This window comes from Gorilla gorilla, chromosome 9 (genome assembly GCF_029281585.2).
Source record: "Gorilla gorilla gorilla isolate KB3781 chromosome 9, NHGRI_mGorGor1-v2.1_pri, whole genome shotgun sequence".
Taxonomy (NCBI): domain Eukaryota; kingdom Metazoa; phylum Chordata; class Mammalia; order Primates; family Hominidae; genus Gorilla; species Gorilla gorilla.
The window spans coordinates 128,451,757-128,471,138 of record NC_073233.2 but is presented as its reverse complement, the minus strand read 5'-3'; the positions used below and the strand labels follow the sequence as shown (position 1 = coordinate 128,471,138).

General features: G+C 55.3%; 1 protein-coding gene across 3 annotated transcripts in view; it reads right to left on the bottom strand.

The window, feature by feature from the left end:
* Positions 1-16,822, bottom strand: part of GRIK4 (glutamate ionotropic receptor kainate type subunit 4) — a 477,203-nt gene extending 460,381 nt beyond the window's left edge. For 2 of the 3 annotated variants that reach the window (XM_031016481.3, XM_055356138.2), the window contains exon 1: positions 16,625-16,820. The gene's annotated coding sequence lies outside the window, so the exon portion shown is untranslated. Of the gene's footprint in view, positions 1-16,624 lie in introns of all 3 variants that reach the window. The other variant, XM_055356137.2, reaches the window with a different exon arrangement.
* Positions 16,823-19,382: the final 2,560 nt, after the last annotated feature.

The window sequence follows — 19,382 nt, the reverse complement described above, 5'->3', positions numbered from 1 at the left end:
GATGGGATCCCTAACACAGGCTCAGAGGAAAGAAGGGTCCCCCATAGTCCCTGCCCTCAGCCAGCCTCCAGTCAAACAGGGGTGACAAGACCAACACATTTCAGACAGACTTAATATAAAAAAAATATAGGGTCAGGTATGGTGGCTCACGCCTGTAATCCCAGCACTTTGGGAGGCCAAGGCAGGCAGATCACGAGGTCAGGAGATCAAGACCATCCTGGCTAACACGGTGAAACCCCATCTCTATTAAGAATACAAAAAATTAGCGGGGCGTGGTGGTGGGCACCTGTAGTCCCAGCACTTTGGGAGGTTGAGGCAGGCAGACTACTTGAGTTCAGCAGTTCAAGAACAGCCTAGGCAACATGGTGAAACCACGTCTGTACAAAAAATACAAAAATAAAAAATAAAAAATAGCTGAGCATTGTGGCCCATGCCTGTGGTCCCAGCTACTCAAAAGGCTGAGGTGGGAGGACCGGCTGAGCCCGGGAGATCGAGGCTGCAGTGAGCTCAAATCCCGTCACTGGGCAATAGAGTGAGACCCTGTCTCAAAAAAATAAAATAAAATAAAAGGACTTGTTTGTTGATGAGCTCACTCTATTCACAGCGCATGTGTCCCTGCTGAGGGCCAGGATAAAGTAGCTGAAGGGGTTAACCAGAGCAGGCCTCCCAGAGGAGGTGAGGCTGGTTCCGCTGGTAAAGAAGCCTCTTCCTCCACCCGTGAGTGGGACCACCAGGCCCTCTTTTTCCCCACCTGATTGGAAACCTTGGACAACAATGAGGCTGTATCTGCTCTGTCAGCTGCATATAAATGCAAGCACAATGCCACCTCTCTCTCACCAGACGAGGCCACACGCCGGGGTGGCTTAGTGTGAGCTAGGCTGTCTGGCTCAGCCACACATCACAAAGGTAACAAAAGCACCTGAATGCCCGTCTTCCTCCCAGCCCCCAGCCCACCCCGGGAGGATGCAGGTGCGAGTGTCTGGGGCGCAGTTAGGTCTCTGGGAGGAGATAAATCCCCAGCACGGGCTCCAGGAAGGCAGGAGGGAACTTGCAGCAGCTCCCTGCTCCCCTCCTCTGCTGGGATAAGCATTGCCATGCTCCCTCTCTCACCGGCAGGGGTCTGCCCTGAGGGGTTTTAACTGAGTGGAACACCATCTGCTCCGGGGTCCCCACCCAGCAGACCCTGCAGACAGATGCTGTCCAGCTCCTGCCCCCGCTTCCTCCCAGTCTGGAAGCATCTCCACCCCGGGGCCGCAGGGAGCTGAGGCTGCTCTCCACATTCCATGAAAGCTGAGGCCTGGCAGGACCCCAGCAGGGGCAGAGCCACAAAGATGACACAGCTCCAGAAGCCAAAGCCCCGGCAAGCCGAGGCGGGGTCAGGGCAACCCCACCTGCCTTTGCATCCTCCAGGTTCCCCAGGACTGAGCGCTGGCTCTGGTCAGACCCTCTGCCACGGGCTGGCTGTGTGACTTTGGGCAACTTCTGCAACCTCACTGAGTCTCAGTTTCCCCACTTGTAAAATGTGAGTTGTTGAGGTTTAAATGAGAAAATGTTTCTTCTGCCTAAAGTGTTCAACTACTATTTTCATTAACATCATTCCAGGTTTCCTCTTGGACACTTTGTCAAGTGACCGCCCTTTAGCCATTTATAACCTGACTGTGATTAGCACTTTAAAAACGAACTTTTTTTTTTCTTTTTTTTGAGATGGTGTTTCACTCTTGCTGCACAGGCTGGAGTGCAATGGTGCAATCTAGGCTCACTGCAACCTCTGGCTCACTGCAACCTCCGCCTTCCAGGTTCAAGTGATTCTCCTGCCTCAGCCTCCCAAATAGCTTGGATTACAGGCATGTGCCACCACACCTGGTTAATTTTGTATTTTTAGGGGAGATGGGGTTTCACCATGTTGGTCAGGCCGGTCTTGAACCCCTGACCTCAAGTGATCCATCAACCTCATCCTCCCAAAGTGCTGGGATTACAGGCATGAGCCACTGTGCCCGGCCTAAAAACAAACTTTTTGAATTGATGTATACTGTTTACATAGAAAAGTGCACATGGCTGGGCACAGCGGCTCACACCTGTAATCCCAGGGCTTAGAGGCCGAGGTGGGAGGATCGCTTGAGCCCAGAAGTTCAAGCCTGGGCAACATAGAGAAACACTGTCTCTAGAAAGAAAAAATATAAAAAATCAGTGGGGCATGGTGGTGCATGCCTGTAGACTCAGCTACTGGGGTGAGAGGGAGGGTGCCAGGGTGGGAGAATCACCCTGAGCCCGGGAGATGGAGATCATGCCACCGCACTCCAGCCTGGGCGACAGAGTGAGACCTGCCTTGAAGGAAAAAAAGAAAGAGAAGTGCACATAAGTGTGCAGCTCGAGGAATTTCCACAGAACTAGCTCTCAGATCACGAAATAGAGCATTATCAGTATTCTAGAGGCCCTTTCTCAGGCCCCCTGCCAAGGCTAACTGCTATCCCAGCTTCTATTACCATAGATTACTTCGCCTGTTTTTGAACTTTATATAAATAAAATCACACAGTACGTACTGAAAACACCTTCAGACTTAAGAAGCCCTTTCACAGGTGGTATCTTATTTGCTCTTCCCCAAACCTGTGAGATTAGGTTTTTTATTGTCCCCATTTTATTGCTGAGCAAACAGAGGCTTCAGATACACGAACAAACTTGTCCAACGCCGCACAGTGAGTAGAGAGGGGGACTCTAACTCCAGCTGTCCAAGCCCTCCCGTCACCCCCCACCACACCAGGCTACTTCCCACACATCAAACCAGCCTCTCCCTGTGCCCCAGTTAAGGCCGCTCCTCCCCAGAGCCCTACTTCCTCCAGGAAGCTTCCTTGGATTGCTCAGAGGAGAACCATCAGCTTGTCCCACTCTGCCCCCATCCCCAGCCTAGACACGGGGACGTAGCAAGCGGCTAACCTTGGTGTGGGTCTCATGAGTGTGTGTTGACTGCCTGCTGTGGTTTCTGTAACACCCCTGCTGGTCTCTTCTCCATGTGCCTCTCAGAGTCACAACACCCAGAGGACAGGGCTGCTTCTACAGCTCTTTCCACGCCCTGCCCAGTATGAATGGGGCTGGCTGGCAGCTGGGGTTGGAATGGGCACTGCATTAGGTCAGGCGGGGAGCAGGGCACATGCTCCCCTGGTTTGATGGGAGGCTCCTGGTGAGTCCGTCTAATGAAAGGTATGATACCAAAGGCACTAGGGGCCAGGGGACCCCATTTCAAACCCCGATTCTGCAAGTCACATGATCTCAGGCAAGTTCCTTCCCTCTCTGAACCTCAGTGCCCTCACCTGTGAAATGAGACGGCTGGACTCAATCTGACTTGACAAAGCCATGGTACCCTGTGGCCATGTCAGATATCGCCCCTTCCCAGGGCCCCTTCCCAGCGCCCCTTCCCAGGGAGCCCAGCGCCCCTTCCCAGGGAGCCCACAGTTGGCCTCAGGCTTCTTTGGACCCAGCACTGCAGGCATCACGGATCCACTGAGAAGGGTAAGAAGGGGAAGCCTGTCCAGCAGCCTTGACCAGGGAGGTCCAGAGCCACTGGGCATTCATGGTGCAGCCCCCGATGGGCTCCAGGAGCCAAGAAGACGGAAGGTGGAATAGGACCTCAGCTCACCCTGCAGACCGCAGGGACCTCTGTCATCCCCACACAAAGGCGACCTCTTCCTAGGGCTCTCTGCCACCACAGTACCCAATCCTGACCTGCCCAGTGCCCTGCCACGTAACTAGCTCCGCGTGATGATAAATGCCCCCAGGATGCAGGCAGCCCCTAGCTCACACTGGGTATGTCTGAAGGAGCACCCCAGGTCTAATCCATGTTCCCAGAGCCTCCTCCTGACTCATGGCAGCTACAGTGCCCACAGCCTGATCCAGAAGTTAGCGCTGTCAGCCCAAACGCCACCTTTGCTCTTACCAGTCACCCCAGTACAGTCCCCCTTGACCCACTGATGCCAGGCTCATCTGGGTTCGAGGAGGGGGTAAAGTGCCTGGGGCCAAGGGCCAGGTAGGCCTGGGGTTACTCTTTGTACTGGTTCAGCTCCATCGCCGGCTACACTAACCTGAGAAACTAGTCCTGTCATCCACCAGGGGAAATGTGTTTTTGAGATCACACAATCGACTTTTCAATCCCATACATCTGCAAGTCGAAGGCGGCCCATCCAAGCTTTCCAGAGTCAAGGCTCATTGCTAGTCTAGGGCTCCAGAGTCCAGGGCCTCTGCAGACAAGCGGCTCACCAGAGCAGCCGTTCACCCACTAAACGCATACTGAGCACCCAGTGCTGTTCTGGTTGTTGGGGAAAGAATGCAGAAATGGCCGGACACGGTGGCTCACGCCGCTAATCCCAGCACTTTGGGAGGTCAAGGCTGGTGGATCATGAGGTCAGGAGATCGAGACCATCCTGGCTAACATGATGAAACCCTGTCTCTATTAAAATACAAAAAATTAGCCAGGCATGGTGGTGTGCGCCTGTAGTCCCAGCTACTTGGGAGGCTGAAGCAGGGGAATCACTTGAACCTGGGAGGCAGAGGTTGCAGTGAGCCGAGATCGTGCCACTGCACTCCAGCCTGGTGACAGAGCAAGGCTCCGTCTCAGGAAAAAAAAAAAAAAAAGAATGCAGAAGCAAACAGTCCCTGTGCAATGAACCCATGCCTTGTGGGGAGACAGATGATGATCTCTGATGACCTCCCCAAAGCATCCAAGGGTGGCCTGACCTTGCTCTACCAGCCCCACCCTGATCATCTCCCAGCTGGGCTGCTCAGGTTCTTCCCCTGCTGGGAGCTGGAAGTTCCTTAGAAAGGCACTGGCCACACGGAGAAGCAGTGGCTAAAGAGACGAAGGCAGACCCGGGCAACACTGAACCACAAAGCCCAGGTTCAGCTGTGTGACCCTGTGTCGGTGTCTCAGGTTCTCTGGACATCTGTGTTCTCCCTTGTCCAATGGGACTAATAAGACCTGCCGTGGAGGGCTGGTGTGAGGACCTGCAGTAACGCAGGATGGCAACTGGAGAAGCAGCGAGAGAAGTAGCAGCATTATTGGCCCAGGAATACAGGACAAAAGTCGGCTCCTCCTCCACCCCTAGAGCCCAGGGTCAAGCTCTTGACATACCCCCTCGCACTTCCCTCCCCAAAGGAGCTGAGGGGAAGAGAGAGCCCAGCAGCCGCCACCCCACAGCTCCGTGCAGGAGAAATGCACTTTCTCAGCTGACTTCCGCCACTCAGACAGCCCGATTGCTTTGTTTACTGCCAATTTGCACCCCACCTGGCAGATCTCATGTTCCGGCCTATTTACTCTGGACTCTGGCAGGACCGTTACGTTTCAAAGGAGAGTCGGCTGATGCTATTTCAGCACAAATAAACTGGTGAGCTTCCTCCATCTAGTTGCCTACGCTGTGCTCTTAGATTTGGGTCAGCTGAAATTTTGGCCCCCTGATGGGGTGTCTGCATCCCCACCCAACCTCCTAGGAGCAGCGGAGAAGCAACAGTTCTCCTAGTCCTCAGGCTCCTGTCCCCAGGACCCCACCACCAATCTGGCATCTGACAGATTCAGCAGGTGTCTGTGCACACATTTTGTAAGGGCCCAGCCTTGAGATGGGGCCACCTGTGCTGCTCTGTGGCTGTGCCTGGCACATAGGAGGCACTCTGGAAACATGTGCTAAAGAACGGATGTGTGACAACGCTCAGCGCAGCCCTGTGGCCAAGGATCTATCTCCCTCATAAGGCAGGTCCCAGCCCTGGACATTTCTCTAGGCCCCCAGGCTGTTGTCTTCCTGGCCAGGGGATTTCAGTTTGGGGAAGGGTCTTGGAAACTGAGGTAGGAGGAGACTGAAAGTTGGCTTTGCTTCTTGTTCATTAGGTAGCTTCACATTCAGAAGGCTGGAATGGGGTTCCAAGGAGGGTGCAGAACAAAGACCCATGGGAGCCAGGCGCAGTGGCTCACACCTGTAATCCCGGCACTTTGGGAGGCCAAGGTGGGCGGATCACCTGAGGTCAGGAGTTCAAGACCAGCCTGGCCAACATGGTGAAACCCTGTCTCTATAAAAATACAAAAATTAGCCGGGTGTGGTGGTACACACCTGTAGACCCAGCTACTCAGGAGGCTGAGGCAGGAGAATCGCTCGAACCCAGAAGGTGGAGGTTGCAGTGAGCTGAGGTCGCGCCACGGCACTCCAGCCTGGGCAACCGAGCGAGACTCCGTCTCAAAAAAGAAAGAAAGAAAGAAAAAAAAGACCCATGGGAAATCAATTTGGCTCAGTCTAAGGTAAAACCTCCTGGTATGTTTAGAAGTCACTTGCATCGACTGAGCACATCCCCTACGCCGGGCAAGGCACTGGGTGCTTTCATGTGCTCCCTTGTTTCACAGCTGCCCAACTCAGCGATGGCCTGCCTTAGGATCACTCCAGAGCACGGCCCAGGCTGCCTAGTTCATATCCCGGCTCTATCACTTGGCTCATGTGTCATCTTGGGCAAGCTACATAACCTCTGTGGTTATGTATTTCCTCATGTGTAAAGTGGGACAACAGTACCTACTTCATAGGGTTGGCTGGAGAATCAACTTAATACATATAAAGCATCTAGAACAGTGCCTGGAAGGTGGTTAAGTGCTCAATGATGTCAGCTTTCAGAAGAAGGGGAAAATTGAGAAAGAGGAAGAAGAGCAGAAGGCGGCAGCAGCCGAGGCAGGATAACCACCCGCGGGAGATAATAGAAGCTCAGGTAGGACGTCAAATGCAATGATCTCGAGTTCCTTCAAGAATAAGATTCTAGGATTCATTTAACCTCCCTGGACTTCATTCAGTTTTCCCAGCAATACAACAGGCGTTCTCATTACCTGACAAGTGCTGCTTTCTTCCGTGTGATATTCTCTACCTTGGGAATAGCAGGTGTTCCCAGGGACCACTGCCTCTACCACCGCACAAACTGGAAGGCACAGGGTGGCAGATGTAGCCCTGGGCAAGGGGCAGGAGTCCTGGGAACTGATCCATCTTTCCAATCAAATAACTATGTGGCTTTCGGCTAGTTACTGAAATTCTGAGAGTCTGGGACAATAATTTTAACTGCCCTCCTGTCTCTCAGGTTTGTGGCCCTGTGAGCTCTTTGGGGGAGAGGACACAAATCACCAAGAACATAATAAGCCATTGGGCACGTGACTACCATCAGAAAGTGGCATTGTGGGCCTGGCGTGGTGGTGCACACCTGTAATCCCAGCACTTTTGGAGGCCAAGATGAGGGATCACTTGAGCTCAGGAGTTTGAGTCCAGTCTGGATAACACAGTGAGACTCCATCTCCACAAAAAATCAAAATATTCGCCAGGCATGGTGGTGCATGCTTGTAGTCCCAAGCTATTGGGAGGATCAGTTGAACCCAGGAGGTTCAAGCTACAGTGAGCTGTAATCATGCCACTGCACTCCTGCCTGGGTGAGAGTGAAACTCTGTCTCAAAAAAATGAAAAACAAAACAAAACAAAAAAAGAAAATGGCATTGCAACTTCAGCATAAGGGCAGAGTTGTGCTGACCTCCCACCTGGAAATAACTCTACAGGGTCTTCTGCATATCCCGTGCCCCGCCCAAACCCACTTTTGTCTTCTTTAATTCTGAAGATGCCTCTGCTGCCTCCAAAAAGAGAGATGTTCCAGTTTCCATCCCATCACCAGCCATGCTAGGGACCTTGTTCTGTTGTCATCTTAGGAACTGAACTAGGCTAGGGGAGATGCTGTCAGGAGCAATAACAACCATGACTCTAACAATGCTACCATCGGATTTCTTCCAAAGAGACTCCCTATTCTGCTGCTGTTGCTGAGAGTCCAAGACCCCAGTCAGATTCCACTCCTTCTAATCGTCGGCTACTAACCTGGGGCAGCCAGGCCAGCCAGCCAGGCCCTCGGAGGAGGTGGTGAGTGGACACAACCCTGGTTGGTCCAGTGGGGGCAGGACTGCTTTTAACCTCCTAAAGTCCTGTCTCACCTGAGCACTAATCAGTGCTCAGACTCGGCAGCTCAGGAGAGGGTCTCCTCAATGCTTTATGTCGCTGCCTTCTTCCTGCCTCCACACCGGGCCCTTCCCTGGATGGCCTCCGTGGTGGAAAAGAATGGCACGTGATTCAGGAGGTGGCTCTTTAATCACTTCCCCAATACTGCCAGTGACCCTCCCACTCAGGGATCGAAGAAATCAGGCCAAGGGAAGGCGAGTCCCAAAATGCACAGAGGCGCCACCACTCATTCTCCGCGCCTGCTGATGGCTGGATGGGCTGGGACTGGGGCTTGAGGGTGCCGGTTCTGGAAATGAGCATTGGCCTCCTTGCCTAAGAGATGAGGAACAGAAATATAGAAGCAGTAGTGAGGTAGGCTGGGCGCAGTGGCTCATGCCTGTAATCCCAGCACTTTGGGGGGCTGAGGCGGGTGGATCACCTGAGGCCGGGAGTTTGAGACCAGCCTGGCAAACATGGTGAAACCCTGTCTCTACTAAAAATACAAAAATTAGCCAGGTGTGGTGGTGGGCACCTAGACTCCCAGCTACTCAGGAGGCTGAGGCAGTAGAATCGCTTGAACCCAGGAGGCAGAGGTTGCAATGAGCCAAGATCGCGCCTCTGCACTCCAGCCTGGGCAACAGAGTGAGACTCCGTCTCAAAAAAAAAAAAAAAAAAGAAAGAAACCAGTAGTGAGGTAGCCAGAGGTAGAATCTAGCAATTAGGGAGGGATTAGTGCATATTTCACATACACTTGTGTACCCACAAGCATGCATGCATGCACACAAAGGATTTCCCACTAGAGCTTGAAATCACACTGCCTGGGTACATATTTCAACTCTGCTGCTTACCAGCTATGGGACTTTGGGCTAATGAATCATCTACTCTGAATCTCAGCTTCCTCATCTGAAAAATGGGTATAATAAACTTAAGGTTATTATCATAGTGCATTTGGGCTGCTGTAACAAAATACCATAAACTGGGTAGCTGGTAAACAATAGAAGTTTGTTTCTCACAGTTCTGGAGGCGGGGAAGCCCGAGATCAAGGTGCTGGCAGATTCAGTGTCGGGTGAGGGCTTTTGGGTTCATAGATGGGCCTCCTCACTGTGTGCTCACATGGTGGGAGCGGTGAGGGGGCTTTGCGGGTTCTCTTTTTAAGGGCATAATCCCATTCGTGAGGGCTCTGCTCCATGACTTAATCACCTCCCAAATGCCCCACCTCCTAATACTATCACTTGGAGGTTAAGATTTCAACATGAATTCTGGGGGAACACCAACATTCAGTTCATAGCAGTTATTAGGAAGATTAAGATAATATATGGAAAGCACTTTGCATTGTACTTGGCACATAATAAGCATTGAATACTTATTAGCTATTATTATTGTCATCATCATTGTTGAATTCACAGCTATGTGTCAGCCTAGTGTTAGAGACAAAAGCACAAGGCCCTATCCGTGCCCCCACAGAGCCCATGGTCTAGTGCCTTAAAGAATCAAAATCATCTGCCTGCTTAGTTCTAGACCGATTTTGTTTGGATGCTGCAACTGGACCAAACAATTTGTTGAAGCATCTCTTTTCCAGCCCTTTTGCTCCTGCATGCAGGGCCACAAGACCCAGCAAAAGACACAGGCTAAGCCAGGCACAGTGGCTCATGCCTATAATGTCAGCACTTTGGAGGCTGAGGCCAGCGGATCACCTGAGGTCAGGAGTTTGAGACCAGCCTGGTCAATGGTGAAACCTGGTATCTACTAAAAATACAAAAAATTAGCCGGGGGTGGTGTTGGGCACCTGAAATCCCAGCTACTCAGGAGGCTGAGGCAGGAGAATCACTTGAACCTGGGAGGCGGAGGTTGCAGTAAGCCAAGGTCGTGCGCATTGCACTCTGCCAACAGAGCCAGACTCCATCTCAAAATATTTTAAAAATTTTAAAAAGACACAGGCTGGGAAGCCTGGAGCCCTGGGCTTATGCTCCAGCTCTGCCACTCCCGTTACACTGCTTGGACAAGTGACTTAAACACCCTGGGCTTTGGGCCCCTCGTCTCTCTGGGGCTTGGACTAAACCCACTATAGACTTTTCTGATTAAAAAATATATATATAGCTTTGCTGCCTCCCAAATCCCCATCCTTTCACCAGCCTTGCTAGAGACACTATTCCGTAGAGTCTTAGGAACTGGACTGGGCTAGGAGAGACGCTATGAGGATGCAACACAATAATAACTACTAATAACCACTGCTGCCACGGACTGGTGCTCAGCACAGCTGCCGAGAGTCATGGAGGCCAGGGCGGGCTTGCATAGCTTTGTGCCCAAAGTTGCACTGCTGGAGCTGGAAAAGCTGGGATTTGTCCTATGTATCTGATCTGGAAGTGGCCAGGCCAACCACTGCACCACACAGCCTCAGGGGGAGCAATGGAGGTTGGGAGGGAGACACAGGGAATGCCCTTCACTCACTCCCGGAACACAACCTCCCTTCTCAGCAGCCTCCCCAGGCTGGAGAACAGGGAGAGCAGAAACCGGCCAATACCGGCTTCCCCTGCCTCCAGATGTGCCCTATCTTCCACGCCTTCTTAAACTTTTCTTTTTCATTAAGTGTGCCTTGCAGCCAGCCTCTCACTTACACAACTTAACCTCCTCTGGGCTATTGATTTCTCATTCTATTAAATCCTCCTCTTTAACTCTGGCCCTTAAACTCCAATTCTAAACCTGTGTCTACTCCCTAGTCACGCTCCCAGGCCACCACTACGACTCCTCTGTGCTAGGGGCCGGCCCCTTCCCACTCCCTCCTGGGGGCCTTCACAGGACTATCACACTCAACTGGGAACTCCGTGAAGTAGAGTTTACTCTATGCCTTTGTTTATAGGGCGGAAACCGAGGCAGCAATCCTAGCCCGGCCTTCTATTTCCCAGCTGTCCCCTTCCCGAGATGCCCACTGTGACTCAGCACTCAGGCGTCTGCGTCCTCTCTCCCGACACCCCGCAGCACGGCACAGCTATCACCCTCACCACTTGGGTCTCCCTGCTCTCCAACTTTAGGCGGAAGTCAGGGGTGCACAGGCGGGGGCACCGTTTGCCTCATGGGGCCTGCCCATGGCCTCCCTGGGGCAAACGATGCCAGCCTCACTTTGACAACACAAGCGGGCACCAAGAGGCTGGACACTGAGGACAGGAGAGGATCGCACCAGGAAGCCTGGGACACCCCATTCCCGGAAGCCTAAGGCCACACAGCCCCTCTGGCTGCTCTTCACCCTCCGCAGCCTCTGAATTTATCTCTGTAACAAGCGTCTGTTAAACATGAGTTGAGGTCCCTTAAATGGGACAAATATTGACTTAACACCTGTTCTATGCAAGCATTAGGGATAGCTCGTGAACAAAGCGGACAAGGCCCTGCCCATTTGGATGGCAGCTCCACGCTCGGTTCCCGGCAGTGGCAGGCACAGACGGAGGAACTTCCAGGGCAGTGAATATCAGACACGAGGGTACCGTGGAGGGAGGGCGGCGAGGGCTGGCAGAAGGCTGGGGAGGTGAGACTGAGGCACGCGAGATGCCTTAAGCTGGGCCCCGGGAGCACGCGCCCCAGGCCTGTTCCTGCACAAGACTAGACAGTGGCTGCTGCCCAGGAACGCAGCAGCCGCCGCCCGAGGTGAGCCCCGATGGCTCCAGGCTCCTCCTCAGGCACAGCACATCCAGGCACGCACTGTCAGCTTTCCCTCAGACCTGCTTCCCCCTCCGGCTTCCCTACTCCCCTCGCATCGCCCTTCCCCCTGGTCTCCAGCACTGGAAATCTCAAAGTTATCTCTGACACTTCCGGCTCCTTCATCTGCTGCATCCAATCTGTCAGCGCGCTCTGCTGTTCTTGGAAATGTCATTCAAGCTTACCCCCCTTTCGCCTCACTGTCACCAGCGCCCAGGCCCAGCCCTCAACCCGCGCTTCTGCACAGCACTCCTCTGCCCACGAATCTTCACCGGCTCCCCCAAGCCTGCTGCACTGACCTGAGCCTTCTCTGTTTGGTGGTCAGGGTCCTCTTGGATTCCAGCAGTTCTACCCACCCCGTCTACCGTGACAATCTGCTGCTCCCTGACTCCAGCCTTCTGCTGCACATGGGACTCTTCTCCCACTTGCCTCATCCTGTGCCCGAGCGCCCAATCCTCAGATCATCCTCTCTCCCCTCATCCTGCCTGCACAGCCCCTTCTCAGCCTCCTCACTGTGAGTCTTCCTTCCCCTATTCCTGAGCACCCCTGCCAGCTCCTGCCAGGTCTGAATGCTGGTGGCAGGTGCAATCAACACACACGCCATGTTCCCAGAGACCGGGTGTCTTGGTGTGCTATCCACCCAAACTATCACCCTGTGGGAGAGAAGGGTCCTGCCCACCCCCCAAACAGGGGACTCCACAACCGCCCCATCCCTGCTGGGCTCTGTGTAAATGACTTGAGTGCTCAGTTGTTTAAAAAAAACCTGTGATGAATCAAAAAGTGTCTCCCTCTTGTTTTTTAAGGCAGAGGATGCCCAAGTGTAGAGGAAGAAGCTGGGGTCCTACCGCACTCACCAGTCTGGGATGTGGGACAGAGTGTGTGACCTCCTGGGACTCCCTTCCTCATCTGTGAAAAAGGAGATGCCCACAGCTAACTCGCCGGGACTGACTGAGCGAAACAAACGGAGTACACAGTCAATACAATGTTACATTGATTCCTTCCTTCCTTCCCATAATTTACCCAGCCTGCAACTGTGGCATAAGTTTTTTGTTCATACTGGATTTACTAAATGTAAGACATACCCTATTTTATGTAACAGAATGTTATAATCAAGCAACAACTATATCTTATGTCCTTACTATGAAGAGGGCCGATTTACAGGATGTTGAAGAACAGCCTCGCTCTGCTGGGAGTCGGAGAATGTGAAAAGGTGTCAGGCAAAGGCCTTGCTCCTCCAGGGATCTGCCGTCTGGGTGGGGAGACAAACGGACAGACGATTACCAATACCAGGTAGGAGCAGGGGGCTCAGCCAGCCCATACAGAGGGAGAGCAGAAGGAGGCCACCCAGAGAATGTGCCCTCCATACCCATGCAGGTGCCCTTCACACTGGACGAGTCACACTCCCACTCACATTCCACGCTGCTAACCCTCTGAAGCAGGTGAGATTTATCCCCATTTTACAGGTGAGGCCAGGGAGGCTCAGAGTCCCCATTTTACAGGTGAGGGCAGTGAGGCTCAGAGAGGTGAGGCAACTTGTCCAAGGTCATTCAGGGAGTGATGTGAGGACAGGAACCCAGGTCTGCCTGATACTTGGTAGCTGGAACTGGTTCCTCTTCCAGCAGCACCTTGAAGGCTGGGTAATATATGGATGGGAGGAAAAGAGGAGGAAATGCAAAGGGCCAGGGTGAGGACACACAGTGCCAGGGCTCGGTGGCAGGGGGAGGGGGGACAAGATCATGCCAGACACCACGTTGTGACATAAAGTTGGGGTCAGCGTGCAGAGGGCCTTCACCTGCAAGGCATCTTGGAAGGCACTGCCACTGACGGCTGCTGAGACAGGGTCCCCCGTGAGAAGCGTTACCCTCTGTAAGAAGACAGGCACAGCGGCAGGATGGCTGGAAACTGAGGCTGGAGGCCCAGCAAGGAAGCTTTCAGGACCGTAACTCAGGGTGAACAGCCAAAGGCCCAAGTAGGGACCACGGCAGTGGGAGAGCAAAGGTCGGAGTGGACACTCGAAGTGCCCAGAAGAACTGAGTGGGCTGAGGCCTAAGGCACCAGAGAGAGGGAAGGAGGGTGCCCCAGGCGCCCCGGCTGCATGCCTGGGGGAACCCAGCCATTCTTTCCACAAGGAGGAGGCAAGAGGCAGTGCCCACTTGGGGTAGGTTGGTTGGGTCTAGGGAGTGGTGGGACACCCAGGCAGCCAGTCTAAGGCTGAGGAGACTACAGAGCAAAGACTCCACCAGGCCTGGGGTGGGGGTGGAAACGGTGAGCCGTCACTGGAGAGGGCAAAGGGGATGAACCGAGGAACAGGCAGGACCAAGGGTGGGCTTTCTGAGAACCGAACAGCTGAGACCTTAAACAGCAACAGCAACGAGCCCAACAGCACTGGACTGAGCGTCCAGGGGCCTGGGACCCAGCTGTGGAGCCTTGGATGAGGCATCCAGCCTCTCTGAGCCTCAGTTTCTGTTGGGTCATGAATGCCTCCTTATACGGCTGTCTGTAAGGAGCGATCAGATGCTTGCAGGGCTGTAGTAGAGATCAAATGAAGTAATTGTTCTGAGAGGCATCTGGAATGCTGCAGAACCCCATACACACATAAGGGATTAGTACTATGCAGAAGCACCAAGAGATGCATCCTTCCCACACACGCTTGGCGCTGCCCACCCTCGCCAGCCACACGAAGGCCAGCTTCCGCCTCGCTGCTCCTCTTGCCTTCTGAGCAGTCTCTCCCCCAACCCAGGGCCGGTCCCCCTGGCCTCCCTTCCATCTCTGGATGGCTGAGAACCACCTCAGAAGCAGCTGAGCTCCTCTCTCCTCGATGCCCTGACTCCGTGCAGCTGGGACTTTCTCCTAGAGTCTCTGCCTCTCTCCCGGTACTAAAGTTCCCTCTCCATCCTAAGGGAAAACCAAAGTGGAAATCAGACCACAAAGCCGACCCAGGCTCTCGGAAGAATTTTCATTGCTGGGGAAGACAGCAGCCACCGATCAAGATGCCCAGGTAGGGGGATGGGAAAAACACAGAAAACCAAGATCCCCTCTCAACCTCCCCTCCCGAGCATCCACCTCTTCCCCACCCGGAGGGACCAGTGCTGCCTCTGGGTTTCAGGTGGCAGGTCCAGAGGAGGACAGAGGGGTGGAGCTGGTGAGGCAGGTGGGAGGCTGGTGGGCGGCTGGTGGGCAAGCCCGGGCCACAAGGAATGAACAAAATATGGCAAATTAAACAAACCCAGACACTGTAATGTGTGCATATTAGATTAACTCTCCGAAGGGTCGTGACCTTGAGGAACACATCCAGCCAGTGAGAAAAATAATAAACCTGATTAATGATGAAGCCTGAGCTGCAGCTTCAGCAAATAAAGCCAGCATGATGACGCCCAGTGGAATTCCAGGGGCTCCCATCCCTGGTGGGACCGGAACACAGTGGACCTCGACAAGCCCCTCACCCCTGACCACGCGAGCACAGACACTCAGGGAGTCAGGCAGGACCGGATTTGTCTCTCAGATGCCCACTACCAACCCAGGCGGCCTCTCTCCCCAGAGATACCACGCCCGCAGTTTCCCGGTGCTCCTAGAAGTGTCACTACCACCCAGGTGACCCATAGGGAGTGAAAGTGAAGGTAGTTCTTTGTTCCTGGCAGGGCTCAGTCCTCCTGACCAGCCCTCAGACCTCTTGGCCTGGTCTTGACAGCTGCCCACTGCCTGGCAAAAGGGCCCAGCTGTGCCCAGAGCTCCCCTCCTCTTCCCAGACAACCCAGACCCTTGGGAGACATGCCCAGGAGAGCCACTGGAGGGAGGCAGGGAGGTGGCACCGCGTGGCATCACCAGACAACAGCACCAAGAGGAAGATGGCAGCATCAAGTACAGATGCCAAGAGCCACGCAGCCCAAGGTCCAGCCCGGGAGTGGCTCGGCCCGCATTGCCCCACCACTGCCAGGCAGACGGGCCAGAGGCGCCCAGGGCCCAGCCCCCTCGGCCGCCTCCTCCCCCACCCCAAGGCCCTCAGCCAACTCTCCCCAGGCTCCAACTCCTCCCCTCACTTTGCTCAGCTCAAGGGAGCCAGGGAAAGAGACACAGGTGCTCTCAGTGCCTTGAACCCCCTGTCCCAGCTGTCGCCTGCACGCCCTCCACCCCAGCCAGGTCGGAGCGCACAGCTCTGCCAGTCCTCACTGGAGAGAATCTAAATCAGCTCCCCTCCCCCTCCGCCCCAGCCCCCTCCCCCATCACGCGCCCATTGCAGGTCTCTAGAGTTTCTCCCTCACTTCCCACTCGGATGAACTAGGGTGGGATGGGTGGGAGCCCCATTCTCCCCGGGAAAGAGGATCATTTCTGATAGGACGCTGGTTCCCCCAAGGAAGACGGTGTGCAGGGTGGGGGGTGTGGTGGTGGCCCGAGTCCAGTGCAGGGGCAGGGGGCAGTCGAGGCAGATGGCAGTGAGGGAAGGGGGAGGAGGCTTGGTGGGATGCCAGGCTGAGCCGGGATGGGGGGCTGTAGCCGGGGAACAGCGGCGCTGGGAGAAGCGGAGGGTGACGAGGTGTAAGGGAGACGCGCCAGGCTGGGAAGGGGCTGTCATCCCTGCAGGGAGCAGAGGCAGGGCTGGGAGTTGCACGGGGAGGGGGAGGACCAGAGCGGGAGGACCGCGAGCCCGGGGAAGGGATGCGGAGGGAGGGAGACGGACCGGGATGAAGACTGGAGGAACTACGGGAGCAGAGCGGTGGGGGGTTCGGCGGCGAATCTGGAGACGCAGGGACCGAAGTGCCAGGGAACGGGCTGGCGGGAGGCGGGAGCGGGGAGGGCGCGGGGGCGAGGGCCGGGGCAGGAGTGTGGGGCCGCGGCCCCCGAGGGCAGGAGCGGCGGAGACATCAGAAGTCGGGGTGCGGATGCGGGAAGGGCCCGCGCGGAGGTGACTCGGGGGCGCGGGGGCAGCGCAGGGAGCGGGCCGGGGGCGCCGCTGCCCTTACCTGGTCGGCTCCGCACTCCGGGGGCTGAGCCGGGGGCCGGGCGCTGCCGGGCCGGCCGCGAGGCTGCTGTTGGCCGTTTTTCCTCTTCCGCAGCAGCCGCGGCGGCTCCAGCCCGATCCGCCCGCAGCTGAAGGCAGTCTGTGTCCGGCTGCGAGCGAGCCCGGCGCGGGGAGCGCGGGAGGAGCGCGGCGAGGCGCGGGGCGCCGCCCGGCGGGCAGCTGGGGAACTGCTGCGGCCCCGCGCACGGCCGGCCGGGGGGGCGCCCCTTCGGGGCCGGGCCGGAGCCCCGCGGACAGCTGCCCGCCCCCCCAGCGCCCCTCAGAGCGTCGCCCGGGACCCCAGGCGCGGGGACGGCGGGGGCGGCGGGAACGGCGGGGGCTGCGGCGGGCAGGGCGGGCGCGGGTCCGCGCGGCCGGGGGCAAACTTGCGGCTGCCCGGGGGCCCGGGGCCGAGCGGGAGGCGCCCGGCTGGGGAGCGGCGCCCGGCAGAGGCTAGGGGCGCGCGGCCAAGCGGGCTCTGCGAGGTACGGACCTCAGGTGGGGAACCCGGCGCAGCCCGCACACTCCACCGCCCTGCGCAAAGGGGCAGCCCGCCCCGGCCCCGAGGAGTTATTAGCCCGGCCGACTTCAGCGAGCAAGGGGCGCCCTCTGGTGGCATTCGGGAAACAGCGCGGGGGACGAGCGTGCCCCGTTAGAAGAGACTGCGGCCTCAGTGGTGCGGAAGATGGAGAGAGGTGGAGGTTTCATGAGAAGAGACAAGAGCACCTTGTTCAGGAGACTGAAGAGCAACAGCTTGCATGGAGTCATTCCAGAGCACTGTTGTATACATACCAACATCTTGGGAGGATCTCATGTTACGCATGAAGATCCTGAGGCTAGGAGAGGTGAAGGGACCAGGCCAAGAACACACGGGGAGCAAGTGGCAGGACCCAGGAGGCAACCCCGCTTTCTGACACGCGGTTCATTTCAGTACACCGTGCGGTTCATCGTAATACAACAGAGTTGCCCTTAGGAGGAGGCTGGGGGAAGAGGGAGTCCTGGGGGAATAGGAGGGAGTGCAAGGGACATGTGACCCCCTCAAACCTATTAGCTCCCTCTTATCCAACCCACAGGGTCTCTGTCTTGGGCAGACCACCAAACTGATCACACCAGCCCTCTCACCTTCAATGGCCTGTATCCCCACACCCAACCACCAGCACTCCCACAATCTCATTAAGCTCTCTGTGAAGGGTTTGTTCACAGACGTCCTTGGTCAGGTCTCACGCATGAGGCATACTATCGGGACTATAGACTGTTCTGGACGTTGCATTCCCCGGGGAGGGCTGGCTGGCTAGCCTGGGCGCGTACTGGGCCTCCTGCTTCAGGGAGGATCTGGGCCTCAGGAGTCGTGCCTATCCCTCCCCCAGCTCCACACACTGGCTGGATGAATGCCATATGCGAACAGGGCTCCATTCCTCCAGCCAGACATTATTTAGCACCTACTGTTTGCCAAGACTATACCGCTTACACAAGTGTGATTCCCAGTAATCAACTTTGCAAGGTAGGTGTTGAGGTGACACTAGTCCCATTTTACAGAGGATGTTAAACCTGTTAAGGTTTAAGACCACCTGTAAGCCAGTCACACAAAACTAATTTCTAATTCCAACTCTATTCCCCCACTCTGGAACCCCCTCTCTCTTGTGCAAAATGGACGGAACAGCAGCATAAGCCTAGCAGAAAGTGTACGGGGCTGGGAGGAGGGAGAGGCATCCCTGTGATCCCAGCAAGCGATTTCACTTCCCTGGACTTCAGTTCCCATAACTCTAAAAGTGAGGGAAGCAGACTAGATGATCTCTCAAGCCGCGCAAACTCTGAAATGCCAAGCATGGATCCCTGGCCCCTTTCACGGGAAGAATGCAAGATCAGCGAGACCAGAGAGGCTTATTAAGTGTTTGGAAAGAAAAATACTATATAAGTGAAATGCTTCATCATATTCTTTTGCCTGGTGATCTCATCCTATTAACCAGGGAAGCGGGGAGGAGCTTTTGGCAGGTCAGAGAGATCGCTGATGGCTCTGGAGATAGTCTTGGCTGTGGCCTCCTGAGGGCCCTGGTTTCTCCCCTTCTTGCAAGAATGGTTCTGACTTTCTTTTCCTTTCTTAAGGCCTCTGCCCCTAGAAGCAGGGAGTCCCTACCAGTCACAGGGTGGACAACAATGTCAGCGGAGTCTGCCGGTACAGAAGTCTGCTGTTAGCCTCAGCCTGGTTGCCCCCGCCCACTCTCCTGTCTCCCCTTGCTGCAAGATGTTGAGTTCTTTGGGATACTTACTACTTGCTCTCCACCTTTTTTACTACTGAATTTCAGTATCACCTATCAAAATTCAATTCCAGGCAAGCTGACTTCTCAAGCTCAGCTCCAGGGGTGGGAAGGTCAGACCAGATCTTTTTTGGAAGCCACAGGGGGAGAATGTCAGAGGGCCACGAGGCTTGCCCCGCTGATCTACTCTGAGGCTGCTGCCTTGAATGAAAAAACAGAAGAGTTGGGAAATGGGGCTCCCACCTCTAGAACCTCTCATCTGAAACATCCCTCACAGCCAGCTGCTATGCTGTGCAGGACGGATAGGATTCATTGTGCTTGGGCGCCATGGTGGTCGGAGCGCACAGGAAGGAGTTTGTTCTCTTGGATTTATCTTTAGTTTCTTCCATCTATCTGCCTCTGGTATATCCACTAAGAAGAATATTTGATCTTAAATGTACCTGCCATGTCTTTTCCGAAGGTCCC